General features: G+C 41.0%; 1 long non-coding RNA gene across 1 annotated transcript; it reads left to right on the forward strand.

The window, feature by feature from the left end:
* The first annotated feature begins 2,435 nt into the window (after positions 1 to 2,435).
* On the forward strand, positions 2,436 to 6,769 carry LOC122565410. The gene is made up of 3 exons (XR_006316163.1): positions 2,436 to 2,716; positions 5,225 to 5,292; positions 6,409 to 6,769. It is a non-coding gene; the product is annotated as an uncharacterized LOC122565410 (long non-coding RNA).
* Positions 6,770 to 13,032: the final 6,263 nt, after the last annotated feature.

Here is a 13,032-nt window from a genome sequence, read left to right on the forward strand (position 1 = left end):
GAGGCCCAGTGGGGCACTGCAGGGATCCGGGTTTGGACCTTAGCTATTATGGGTGGCATGGTGGCACAGTAGTTAGCACTGCTGCCTCACTGTGCCAGAGAACTGGGTTCAATTCCCCCTTCGGGCAATTGTCTGTGTGGAGTTTGCACATTCTCCCTGTGTCTGTGTGGGTTTCTTCCGGATGCTCTGGTTTCCTCCCACAGTCCAAAGATGTGCAGGTTAGGTGAATTGGCCATGCTAAATTGCCCGTAGTGTTAGGTGAAGGGGTAAATGTAGGGGTCTGGGTGGGTTGCTCTTCAGAGGGTCGGTGTGGACTTGTTGGGCCGAAGGGCCTGTTTCCACACTGTAAGTAAGTAAGTAATCTATTCACAATATATCTTAATGATTTAGTTTAATACCTTCAAGTTTGCAGACAAGGCAATGTTGATTGGAAAGCTGAACTGTGAGAGCATGCAAAGATCCTCCGTGTAATTTGGACAACTGGGCATATGCATGGCAGATGAAGAATAATGTGGCTGAATATGAGGGTAAACATTTTGACAGCAAAAACAGGAAGGCAAATTATTATCTGAATGGCATTAAATTAACAGGGGGAATATGTAACCAGACCTGGGTGTCCTTATACACCAGTCACTAAAGATAAGCATGTAGATGGAACAGACAGTCAAGAAGGCAAATGGCCAATTGACCTTCATCGTGAGAGGATTTGAGTATAGGATCAGGGATAGCTTGCTGCAAATGTACAGGACCTTGCTTAGACTATGTCTGGAACATTGTGTTCAGTTTGTGTCTGCTTATTTCAGAAAGGATGTTCTTCCTAATCACGGAATGCTGCAAAGGTTTGCCAGACTGATTCCTGAGAAGGCAGGACTGACATATGGGGGGATGTTGAATAAGTTGGGGTTATATTCACTGGAGTTCAGAAGAATGATTCTAACAGGACTCTACAGGGTAGATGCAGGACGGATGATCAGAACCAAGTGTGCCGAACCAGGAGGCACAACCTAAGGATATGAGGTAAATCATTTAGCATTGAGATTAGGAGAAATCTCTTCACCCAGAGAATAGTGATCTTGGGCAATTCCCTACCTCAGAAAGCAATTGAAGCCAATATATTGTATCATTACAAGACAGAGTTGTACATGGCACTTGGACTATGCTTTACAATCCTGTTCCACAAACACCTGATGAAGAGGCAGTGCCTCAAAAGCTACTGCTTCCAAATAAACCTGTTGGACTATAACTTGGTGTTATGTGCTTTTTAACTATCTGGATCAAATGATAGTTGGGAAAAACAAGAACAAACTATTGAGTAAAAGATCACAGAGTCATAGAGATGTACAGCATGGAAACAGACAATTTGGTCCAATTCATCATTGCCTATGAGGTATTCTAAATTAATCTAAATTACTCCCATTTGCCAGCACTTGCCCCATATCCCATTGAACCCTTCCCATTCGTATATCCATTCAGATGTCTCTTAAATATTGTAATTGTACCAGCTTCCACCAACTCCTCTGGCAGCTCATTCCTTCCATGTATGACCCTCTGCATGAAAAAGTTGTCCCTTAGGTTCCTTTTAAATCTTGCCTCTCTCACCTTATACCTATGACCTTTAGTTTTGGACTCCCCTACCCTGGAGAAATACCTTGATTATTCACTCTATCCATGCCCCTCATGATTTTATAAACTTGAAAAAGGTCACCCCTCAGTCTTTCACCCTTCGGGGTAAATAACCTCAGGCTATTCAGCCTCTCCCTATAGTTCAAACTCTCCAACCCTGGCAACATCCTTGTAAGTCTCTTCTCAACCCTTTCAAGTTTCACAACATCTTTTCCTCCAGCAGGGAATTGAGAATTATTCCAAAAGTGCCCTAACCAATGTACTGCACAGCTGATATATGACCTCCTATACTTGATGCACTGACCAATAACAGGAAGCATATCAAATGCCTTCTTCACTAACCTATTTCCCTGCTGATAAAGTATTGGGAATCAATGGTTAAAAACTTCCATTTTGTAGGTCTCCATTTTGCAATAATAATTTGCCTTACAAGTTTAAAATGGCAGCTGCAGTACCTGTGAGAACATGAATTAAAGAATTCAGGCACCTCAGCATAACCTTGGAAATGTTGCTTCCCAGACAGATGTCGTCATTTTAATAAATAGAATATTGATAGCTGCTTAGCTTTATTTACTTTTACTTATGAGAATAGCGCCAGATGTAGTAACATGTAAATCAACTGCTTTGATTATTTACTTTTGAATTATGAAAAATCCAGGAGAGGTAGTAAACGTGTGGGAATGTGAAACTTGCAAATTAATTACGCACATGTGGGCGATAAAAAATATACTGCCTTTACGCTAGAGATCAGAGATCTGTTAAGTTTCATCCAGAGATAGCCTGAATGCTGCTCTGGTCTGTGCACTATTGATCTCTCGCCAGTTTAACTGAACTAAAGTGTGTATTGAAATTGAGACTTCTATGTGGTCTGAGACTTTTTGAGTCATAATTTTTGGTGCCGTGACTCGGATCCCAACATAGGCAACCTTTCTCTCGGCTGAATAAGTGACTGAGAGTTTGAATTGAGCATATTAGAATGGTAGGGCACTCTGAGGTATTTTACTCCTTGCATTCAGACAGACGATCTGCTACTCGCCTAGTGAGATTGGTACCTTGAAGCGATCAAACGAACCACCCGGACCAGGATTATAAAGTAAGAAGGGGATTTTTTTGACAAGGTTGCTCTAGGTTGCTGCGGGGTGGCATTGGCTATTCTGTATCGTTCCTGAGATAGAGAGTCAGGACTGGGGACTCCGGTCAGGGAAATAGTCGCCACTATTGGACGGATTTGGTTTAGTAAGCTGCCTCCCTCGGATATGGCCAGTTGAAATTATGAGATTATGGAGAAAGGAGGGCAGGCTTGGTAAATTTCTCACTCTATAGTATTGATATAGCCAGTTGAAATTTGTTTAGAGTAGAATACGTAGTCATAAGGTACAATGGGACAGTCCCTCTATGTAGTTGGAAAGAGGGCTCCCTTTCAGACTATGTGTGAGAGAATACCTGATGAGGAAAATGATTTATAGAGGTTAGAGGCGCCTCAGAAAAATTGGACATTTTGGTAAATTCTTTGTGTGAATAGGGCAACTTGGTAAATTTTAATATGCAAATTAAAAAATGTCTAGTTTGAATGATTGCACAATTCTGAAAGTGTGTGTGTATGAGAGACAGCTGTCAAAAGAATGGGGAACAACATCTCTCATGAGGCATACCCTCAGAAGGGAACACCTTTAACGTATTTGTATGTCCATTATGGGCCTGATTCCAAAACAAAAACTTTGTCAATGAATAGGTGAAATGGACATAGAACTGAGAAGCCGTTTCTACCTGATGGCACATTTAAGTGTGATTGCATTAAGCAATTGGCAGAAATTTTGAGAAAATTGAAAAAGCAAAGGATACAGAGAGAGAGAAATATCAGCTTTTGGTGTTGCGTTCACTGAAATAAGTGGTAACTCTTTGTAGTCTGTTTTGAATGTACTAGTGTTCATTGGTGGTTACATGTAATCTTGTGTAATATTTGTCCTTTTTGAGCCCTGGAACTTGAGATCCGGGAATGTTTTGATTTAAGTCTACATTTTGGAAATCTGTGGTAATTTGAAAATGTAGTCTGTGCCTGTATCAATGTGGATCATACATGGTTAATTTAACGTCCTTTTGAGGAACTATCAATATTAGTGTAGAGCAAAATCTGCTACGAAATGTTAATTTTAAAAAATGGGTTTTAAAGATTGGTAAAAATTATCACGTGAAATTGGAATTTTTCATGTTGGAATTTTATTTTCTGGCTAGAGTGAATTTGCAAATATTGTTTAATGGGTGAGCTCATCTAGAATTTTCTCATTGTGCAAATGTTTCAAATTAATTTTGAATTCTATAACATATTTTGAAGGAATGTGTGTCATTTAATAGCTGAGTGGAATTTGAGTTACTTTAATGCAGACTAAATGTTGGTTAGTGTGCACATAATACAACAATCCTGATACAATTTTCTATATACAACCCGAAGCAGATTTGAATCATTTTGTGACATTAAAATCTGTTTGTTCTTATTAATTAACAGTGAAATGTCTCAGCCACTTCAAAAGTTTCCATCTCTCAGTTAGAGAATATGGTGATATTAGTCAATATATTTTAAATCATTTGTATTCCCGCCTCAGGCAACTGTCTGTGTGGCGTTTGCACATTCTCCCCGTGTCTGCATGGGTTTCCACCGGATGCTCCGGTTTCTTCCCACAGTCCAAAGAAGTGCATGTTAGGTGAATTTGCCATGCTAAATTGCCCGTAGTGTTAGGGGCAGGGATAAATGTAGGAGAATGGGTCTGGGTGGGGTTGCTCTTTGAAGGGTCGGTGTGGATTAATACTTACTTACTTATTTACAGTGTGGAAACAACTATTTCCACACTGTAAGTAAGTAAGTATTAATCTTGAATTACAAAATCAGGATTAATTAGCAAGGTTTTTACACCTTTATACATTGTCAGTGATCTGTGTTATTGCCTCATGATTAATTTGAAGCATGGCTGTAATGATTAATGTTCACCTGGACGATCCCTTAAAGCAAGTTGAGCATTGTACATGCAATTGGTAATGAAAGTAAAGGCAATATGAGGGAAAGTGTAGGAAGCACAGCGAGAGAAGAAACGTTGAGGAAGAGTGAGATTTGATGTGATCTTCATGCAAACAATTGACACTGAAACAACAGGTTGAATAACCTTTTGTGCTGTAGCTGTTTTGATTTTGTGTTATATGATAAGCTTGCTGAAAAGTATGATAAATCTAATGGAGTTTTTTAAAAAGAATTTCTTGAATACACAGCTATTTCTGGGTAGTAAGGAGGCATTAATTTTCTTGGATGTTCAAATTGGATGTACTAATGACAGGGCAAAAGGGAAAATTTAAAGAATTGAAAGCAAAAGTTGCAAAAGAAAGGTCACATTTGGAGAATTTGCAACATTGGGAGCAGCCCAATATAGCAGATGCAGTGGGTACATTAAAAATTTTAGGAGCAGAACAATAGTCAATCAACTTACTTTAAAAATTTAGAAAATTTAAAATGGAAGTGTGATAAATGTTACTAATGAGTGTAAATTTATTATTTAAACACTTTATTATACTGTGTACATGACATTTAATTCTTGATTCTGTACCCTCTGTATAGGTTGGAAACTTGGGACCTGGGATGTGGCCTCTTGTGAATAGGCGGTAAACCTAATTTGAAAGAAAAATGTGAGAAAAAGTGTAAATTATTAATTAAAGAATGGAAGGATAAAGCTGATAGTAAATGGGAAGATACTTTACTGACCACTTGGAGAAATAATATATGTGATGGGGGATAGAGTAACGTACAGCAGATGGAACTCCCAAAAGCTGGGAGATGTTAAAAGCTGAGTGTGATTAGGTAGATGGGAGATGGTAAAAGGGAGCAGGAGAAAGAGTGTAAGGACACATATGCTGAGGAAGATAAAAAAGGGTTAAAGCAACAGCGCTGTAAAAAGAATTTAAGTTCTACTCAGGATCCCAGGCCTATGTCTGACATACTGACACTATTTGAGGAAGGGGATGACACTGATAGGGATGAGGAATGGGAATTTTATCCTAGGGTATGCACTGAGCCCCAAACATCTCTTGAAAACCCCTGCATACCCGCTGATTCTAAACCTCCCTCTTACTCTGAAGATGAAAAGTCCGGTATCAGTCACCAGCTTCATAGACAACATCATGGGCCTGGATCATCCTCAAACAAGGTCTGTCCCGGAAAGCAGAGTCCATAGATCTTGAAGGGGCAGGGGACAATTTTAACCTATGAACTCCGAATCCTAGGGCTGCCCGAAGCCAAGCAACCATCTATTCTTGGTGTTTATGTCCCCTGCAAACCTCAAGAGATGATAATGGTAATGAATCAAGTCCGTGACCACAAGGAGAAACCGGCCCAATTTGCTCAATATGGCCGAAGGATGATACAGATGTATAATGCCATTCCTCAGGACTTGCTGGTTCTTTGCTGTATGATCCTTTCCCCTAAAGAAGTTACCAAGGGGCATGAACAGATGGGCCAGGGTGATGCAGGGCCAGTCTGCAGTTAGGAGGACTTAAAGGAGAGTTTCCTTCACAATGATGCCCAGGCTGACCACTTAATCCAGTCATTAGAATGTGCCTTACAATAACCTGTAAATATTAGTAACATACTGGAGTGTAGACCCAGATCTGGGGGGCAGGGTAGGGAGGTGATTATTGGGAGTGGTTTGTTGCCTGTTATGGAACATTTGCAGCTGATCAAGTCTTTAATCAAGAAGATGACTCACCTCTGTTTAACACTATGCTTTTGCAATGAATTCCTTCTAGTGGTGCAGCCATGATCCGAACAAACAATATGAACTTGTCCAAGAACTCCCGGTCGCAAATGAGGTGAGCGGCGGTCTTCTACTGGGATGGCCAGAATGAGCCCAAGCCATGATCCAAGTTACAGGTAAAAACCAAATATGTCCTGCGATCCCTATATCACCGTGCCAATCCCGATGAGGTTTATTGGGACCAGGATACCCACTGGGAATGGAACCTACCTCAGATGCTGTCCCAGCAATCACTGCTGAGTAACCCTTTTCCAAAGGGACCCTGGAAAGGGGGACATGCAGGGCCTAGTATTACACCTTTGGGACTAGGAATAAGACAGTGAATGGGATGAATGGCAGGCCCTTGTTTTAACTGTGGGAGATATGGCCGTTGGAGAGGGAAGCGTCCTTCGCGTGACCGTGAAACTACTGCAGGAATTGACATTCGTACAGTACGTGGATGATTTGCTTGTTGTCAGCAACAGCAGCACGTCCAGCTGCGAAACCAATACCGCAGTTTTACTGAGCTTCTTACCCTGCCTCGGATAGGACAATGTTGTTCAGGATATGCGGTTGCCACCGATTCTGTGATTGCTGAGCAAGCAGCTTTCAAAACTCCGCTGTCAGCACAGAAAGCTGAGTTTGATTGCCCTCATTTATCCTTGCATATTATCAAAGGAAAATCAGCAAATATACCTACTGACGCCCACTATGGTTTTGGTGTGGCCCACGATTACGGTTTCTTGCGGGAACATAGGGGATTCTTAACTTCTACAGGACAGCCTATCAATAATGCTGTTTTTGTTCATAACCTTTTACAGGCTTTGCAATTATCAGCCAGTCTAGCTGTTATCAAATGTTCGGCTCACATGGGTGCAAAAAATACAGTCTCCAAAGACAATGAGCAGGTGGATGCTGCTGCTAAGAAGGCGGCCTCACACTCCGAGCTTCTGGTCCCATTGGGTTCCCACCAAAACCTGGTTAGAAACAGTATCAGAACGGGTATGCCAGCCCTGGGTGAGATACAGAAATTACCAGGGGCCGCCCCTGTTGAGGAGCACAAACTATTGACTCAAATGGGATGCTCCCTCAACATTCAAACAAAGCAATGGGTTACCCCTGCAGGACAAGTTTGTGTTCCATCTTTTCTCCTACCTATCTTACTTGATTATGTGCATAATTGTACACACTTGGGCAAAGTGGGATTGGTTAATACTTTATTATAAACCTGGTGACACTCGGATTTTCAGAAAGCAGCTAAGAAAAGAGCTAGCGCATGTTTAATTTGTATAAAGACTAATGCTGGAAAAGGGATGCCCTGCAGTTCTGGAACCATCTCTTTGCCTGGTGGACTTTTTATTTGTCTACAACTTGATTTTATAGAACTACTGAGAGTACATTGTTATAAATATTGTCTAGTAATAGTAGATGTATTTAGTAAGTGGAAAAATATCTGCATAAGTTAACCAAAACCTTTCAAAGTTTACATTCACAGGTACGCCAAGTCTATCGAGAGGGTGATGATTCACTTGAAGGAGACTGCCCTACTGTAGAACCTGGAGATTTTGTCCTGATTAAGAACTGGGAATGGGGAATGTTGAAGCCAAGGTGGAAAGGACCGTTTCAGGTGTTGCTGACAACCCCTAAGTGAAAGTGCAAGGACAACTCTGCTGGATCCATAGAACGGACTGCAAACGAGTCAGTGAAAGAACAGACAAAGATTAGGAAGGAAAATGCATTGGATATTGGTGACTTGGTGACTTTGGGAGGATTTACTTTGGGGGCAGAAGGATTTCAGACCGAAACCCCTTTGTCCCTGGGAGGGTGACTAAGATGATCTATATATCATAATGCCTTTTTGTATTTGGCTTATCAGAGTGCCCAAATGACGGGAAGAATAACTGATTGTGGGGTTTGTGCTCATGCGCTGCCCTATTCACAGGGGGGTATTCCTTTGTGGCCTGTCTCCTTTAGCTGGCCGGAGGTGGCCGAATGGCTAACATGCCGGAACTCTTCCGGTGATCCTGATAAAACTAAGGCCGTGCGAGAATGGCAGTCAGCAGGGTATGATATGAACCTATTCAGGGATTGGTACCAACTTGGCTACAACAGATCCCATCTACCCCTTTTCTGTAGTCCTTTACAGTGCTATTAATGACACTATTTGCTTTAGTCAAGATGTGAACTTCTGTGGTGGCATTTATATAGGGTCTAGTTGATGCTCCTTTATTATCCCATGGATTGAATCGAGGCAAAATTTGGCGAAATTTGGTTATTTTTGTTTGATTGGTACGCTATTCTTAATAAGACATCAGGGTCCCTCTGGAATGACCCTGCACCTTAGCTATGAAGGGGCATTCTAGCCTAACCAGCTATAACGGCACTTATTTTATTTGCAGACTCAAAGACTATCTATGGCTTCCCTCAGACTGATCATGTTGTATAGGGTATGTAGTCTTAGATAAGTTACTTTCACCTCTAAAGACTAAGAGGTTGCTTTCTTGGGTTGGGATGTCCTCCCCTCCTACTGGAATTCATTTGCAGGGCCAAGAATTAAGCAATTAAAGGCAATGATACTGCTAATGCCCTAATTAATATCAGTGCTGAACTAGTCATGGCCCTTCAGAATTGCTTGGCCTTGGACTTTCTACAAGCTAAGTTGCCATTGTGGGAAAGGAATGTTGTACCTACATTCTCTCCAAGCACATTACCCAGGAGATCCAGAAAATCAGAGAGGTAGATTATGATTTACATTTATGGTAATGGCACAGGACGGTGACCGTTTGGAGGTCTCTTCGGGTATATTGGGGCCATGTTGTTACATTTTGAGATTACATTACTTACTGTATTCGCCTGCATTCTCGCATTCAGATGGTTATGGCCACTGATATCTAATTGCTATCATTGTAGGTTTTAGGAATGGCCTGGTTGATCATAAAATGATCAAAGGAAGGGAATGATATTGGCGAATCAACGGTTAAAAGCCTCCATTTTGTAAGTCTCCATTTTGCAATAAAAAATTGCCTTAAAAGTTTAAAATGGCAGCTGCAGTGACCGTGAGAATATGAATTAAAGAATGCAGGCGTCTCAGTGTGACCTCAGAGATGTTCCTTCCCAGACCAAGATGTCATCATTTTAATAAATAGAATATTGATTGCTGCTTTGCTTTATCTACTTTTACTTATGAGAATAGAGTTAGATGTAGTCACATTTAAATCAACTACTTTGATTATTTACTTTTGAATTATGAGCATTCTACTGGAGGTTGTACCTTTAAATAATGTGGGAATGTGAACATGCAAATTGATTACGTACATGAGGGCTATAAGATATACTGCCTTTATGATAAAGATCAGAGATCTGTTAAGGTTTCATCCAGAGACAGCTTGATTGCTGCTCTGGACTGTAGACTATTGATCTCTCATCAGCTTAACTGAAATAAAGTGCATGTTGAAATTTAAACTTCTGTATCTGAGACTTTTTGAGTCAACACTACAACTCCACTTTCAAGGAACTATGAACCTGCACTCCAAGTCTTTTTGTTCAGCAATATTGCCCAGGAACTTACCTTTCAATATAGAAGTCTAGCCCTGATATGCCTGACTAAATGAAATTCCCTCGGCCACTCCATTTTCCCATCTGATCAATCAGCTATGATAATAATGAATGGTCAAGCTGACAAAGTGAATAAGGTATGAGCAGGTAGGGAAAGAGTTAAGTTTTAGTTTGTGTGAGACAAAGGTTCAGCTAGCATGACTTGGATCAGATAAGAACTTGCAGTAAACAATGAGGTGTTGGAGGCAAGGGTAGTCGGTTGATGAGGTGAAAAAGCATTCCTTATGTAAAGCCATTTAAAAAGATGAAAAAGCATTATTAATGTGAAGTCAGTTAACAAGGGTGAAAAGCATTCATTATGTGAAGCCAGTTAACAAGGTAAAAAACATTCATTATTTAATGCCAGTTAACTTAATCTTTATTGTTGATGCTCATTGATTGTGATGGTCACCCAATCAATATAGATGTTGCCTGATTTGGAAGCTGCTCCCTGTAAGTGAAAATATAATTCCTTAAGAATCTACTCTTCGAGAGAAGACCAAGTACTCATGTCTCTGTGCACATGGGTGATCGTTCTCTCTCCCTCCAGGGCCTGGAATAAAGATGGAGGAGGTAAAACCATACTGTGTCTCTGAGTGTTTGCTTTGACTGATAAGGGGTTAGGAAAACAGGATGACAATATTGGTGTAGTCGCCAGGATCTAAACTAATAATTATGATTGGACGATGTCAGCGATCGCTCAGAACATCAGTGTCTCAAGATGGACAAACCCACAAAATAAGATTTTAAACCTTGGTCCCTCTCGATATTCCTGTGTGTCGGAGACAGTCCACTTGCTCGATCGCTGTCTATTTCACGGATTCCTTGAACGGTAATTAATTCAGTCGAGAGACACAGTTTTGTAAGCACGCAGACACACAGAGGTTCGAGTCCCCAAGGTTTAATTGAGGTTCAGGTCTTCTGCACTGCATTTGGGGTTTGAATCCCCTGGGTTTTACTGAGGTTCAAGTCCTCCGCGCTGTATTGTGGTTCGAGTCCCCTGGGTTTTATCGAGGTTCAAGTCTTCCGCACTGTATTGGGGTTTGCGTTCTCTGGGTTTTATCAAGGTTCAAATCCTCCACGCTGTATTGGGGTTCAGGCCCTCTCTGTTTCACTGGGATTCGAGTTCTCTGTGTTTAAGTGAGATTCAAGTCCTCTGAATTTGATTGGGGTTCAAGCCCCCATGAGAATTAAAATGAGAAAGGGGTTAAAGTCTCCCAGTAGCGAAATGTGAGGGTCTGTGTGTCTTTGTTGGTGAGAAGGAGAGTGGCCTGGATTGCTCCGCCATGCCGTCCACTCAGAGGGTTTTCTCTTTTTATGAGTGTCATTTCATCAAGAGGATGCAAAAAAAAGAGAAATGCTGAAATTAAAATTGTACTAATACTTGGGTCGGAAAAGGCAGTTTCAACGTAAACTGTGCCATGCTGAGAGTATTTGATGTTTAAAAATTTTGGTTTGTTAAAAGGCTGGTTCAGAAAATCCTTTTCAGTAACTGTTTTGCCTTGTTTGAATCAGGATCTCAATTCAATGTGTTTTGTGGGCTGTGTAATGGGGCAGATTTTGTTCTTTTACATTGAAATTGTATAACATTATGTCCTTTCTTTTAGAATTATCAAACTTGTAACCTTAAAGCAAATTGATTGAGTGCTTGAGCCCCTGATTTGTTTGAAATTCTACAATGCCTAGTTTTTTTTTGTAAATATATTGATGAGCAAAAAAAACTTCTTTTGACTTTACAAAAAGATAAAGTTATTGAAAATATAACAAATACCAGTATAATAAAAAAGTGCAAATTACAATACAACTACTGTCTACTAACTACTAACCTATCCAATAATACAAAACAAAACCAAACACTGTGCAAAACAATACCAATAAATAAATAAGTGACTAATAAAACAAAAAAAAGCAACAAAAGAATACAAAATAACATTGCTCGGTGCAAAGCTCCCAAAAAAAAGGATCATTGTATAGACACCTGTATTAACTCAGGAGGGCCCCTGCAGGGTCCAGGGCTCAGCAAACCTAAACATCCTGGTTAAACGAACACCCTAGTTAAGATAGCAGACAGATCTGGGACCAAATAACTTGATATCTCATGAAAAAGGTCTGTTGTGTGGTGCACCATATTTGTGAAAAAATCCAAGGGAACGTGCTCCATAATTAGGTTCCGCCATCCCAGCAAGCCCAGTTCATCAGAATGTTCTTCCGTGCACAGTAAGTAAGAATATTAAATAGTTTCTTCCCATGCCCGTCTAAAGATGATAAATTTGGTAGACCTAGGAGGGTCTATTTAACTTTGGTCCTCAATACCCTCCCTATCTCTCCCGCCACAGCTCTCCAATGAACACGGAGCCTCTGGCATGTCCAGAAGCAATGGGTAAGAGTACCTACACTTATTTTACATTTGGGGCACATTGGAGATGCCCCTTTTTTAAACTTCGTCAGACAGCCCGGTCCCAAATAACCCTGTGCAGAACTTTTAACCGCATAGTACCATGTCTTATTACAAATTAAGATCTTTTGCACCTTCTCCCATATGTCCTCCCACATTTCAGAAGAGATCTCCACTCCTAGCTCTTGCTTCCTGACCTCAGAACCGGTTAATATCCTGCCAAGCCCTGGCACCCAACTGCCGATAGAAGGCACTAACCGAGAGGGTGCTTGTGCAGCCTCTCTGTATCGGGCTTATAGGGCTGATTGAGAAGCATAATCTTCTTCTGGATGAAATCCCTAACCTGAAAAACACAGAAAAGATCTCTGCTGGGCAGCCTGTATTTGCGGCTCAGTTGCACGAAAGACATCATAACCTCCCCCTCAAACAAGTCTCCCAAACTAGAAACTCCTCTTGCTGCCCATAGTTTGAACCCTGAGTCCATCATCCCTGGTCAAAACCCCGGCATACCAACTATGGGCGTAAGTGGTGAAGTCTTGGATAAGCAAGACTTACTCTGAAGCATCGCCCTCCATGCCTTGACCGTACTAATAACAATGGGATTCCAGCAATGGTCCATAACTGTCCTCATCTTATCCGTGATCAACA

This window comes from Chiloscyllium plagiosum, chromosome 2 (genome assembly GCF_004010195.1).
Source record: "Chiloscyllium plagiosum isolate BGI_BamShark_2017 chromosome 2, ASM401019v2, whole genome shotgun sequence".
NCBI classification, from domain to species: Eukaryota; Metazoa; Chordata; class Chondrichthyes; order Orectolobiformes; family Hemiscylliidae; genus Chiloscyllium; species Chiloscyllium plagiosum.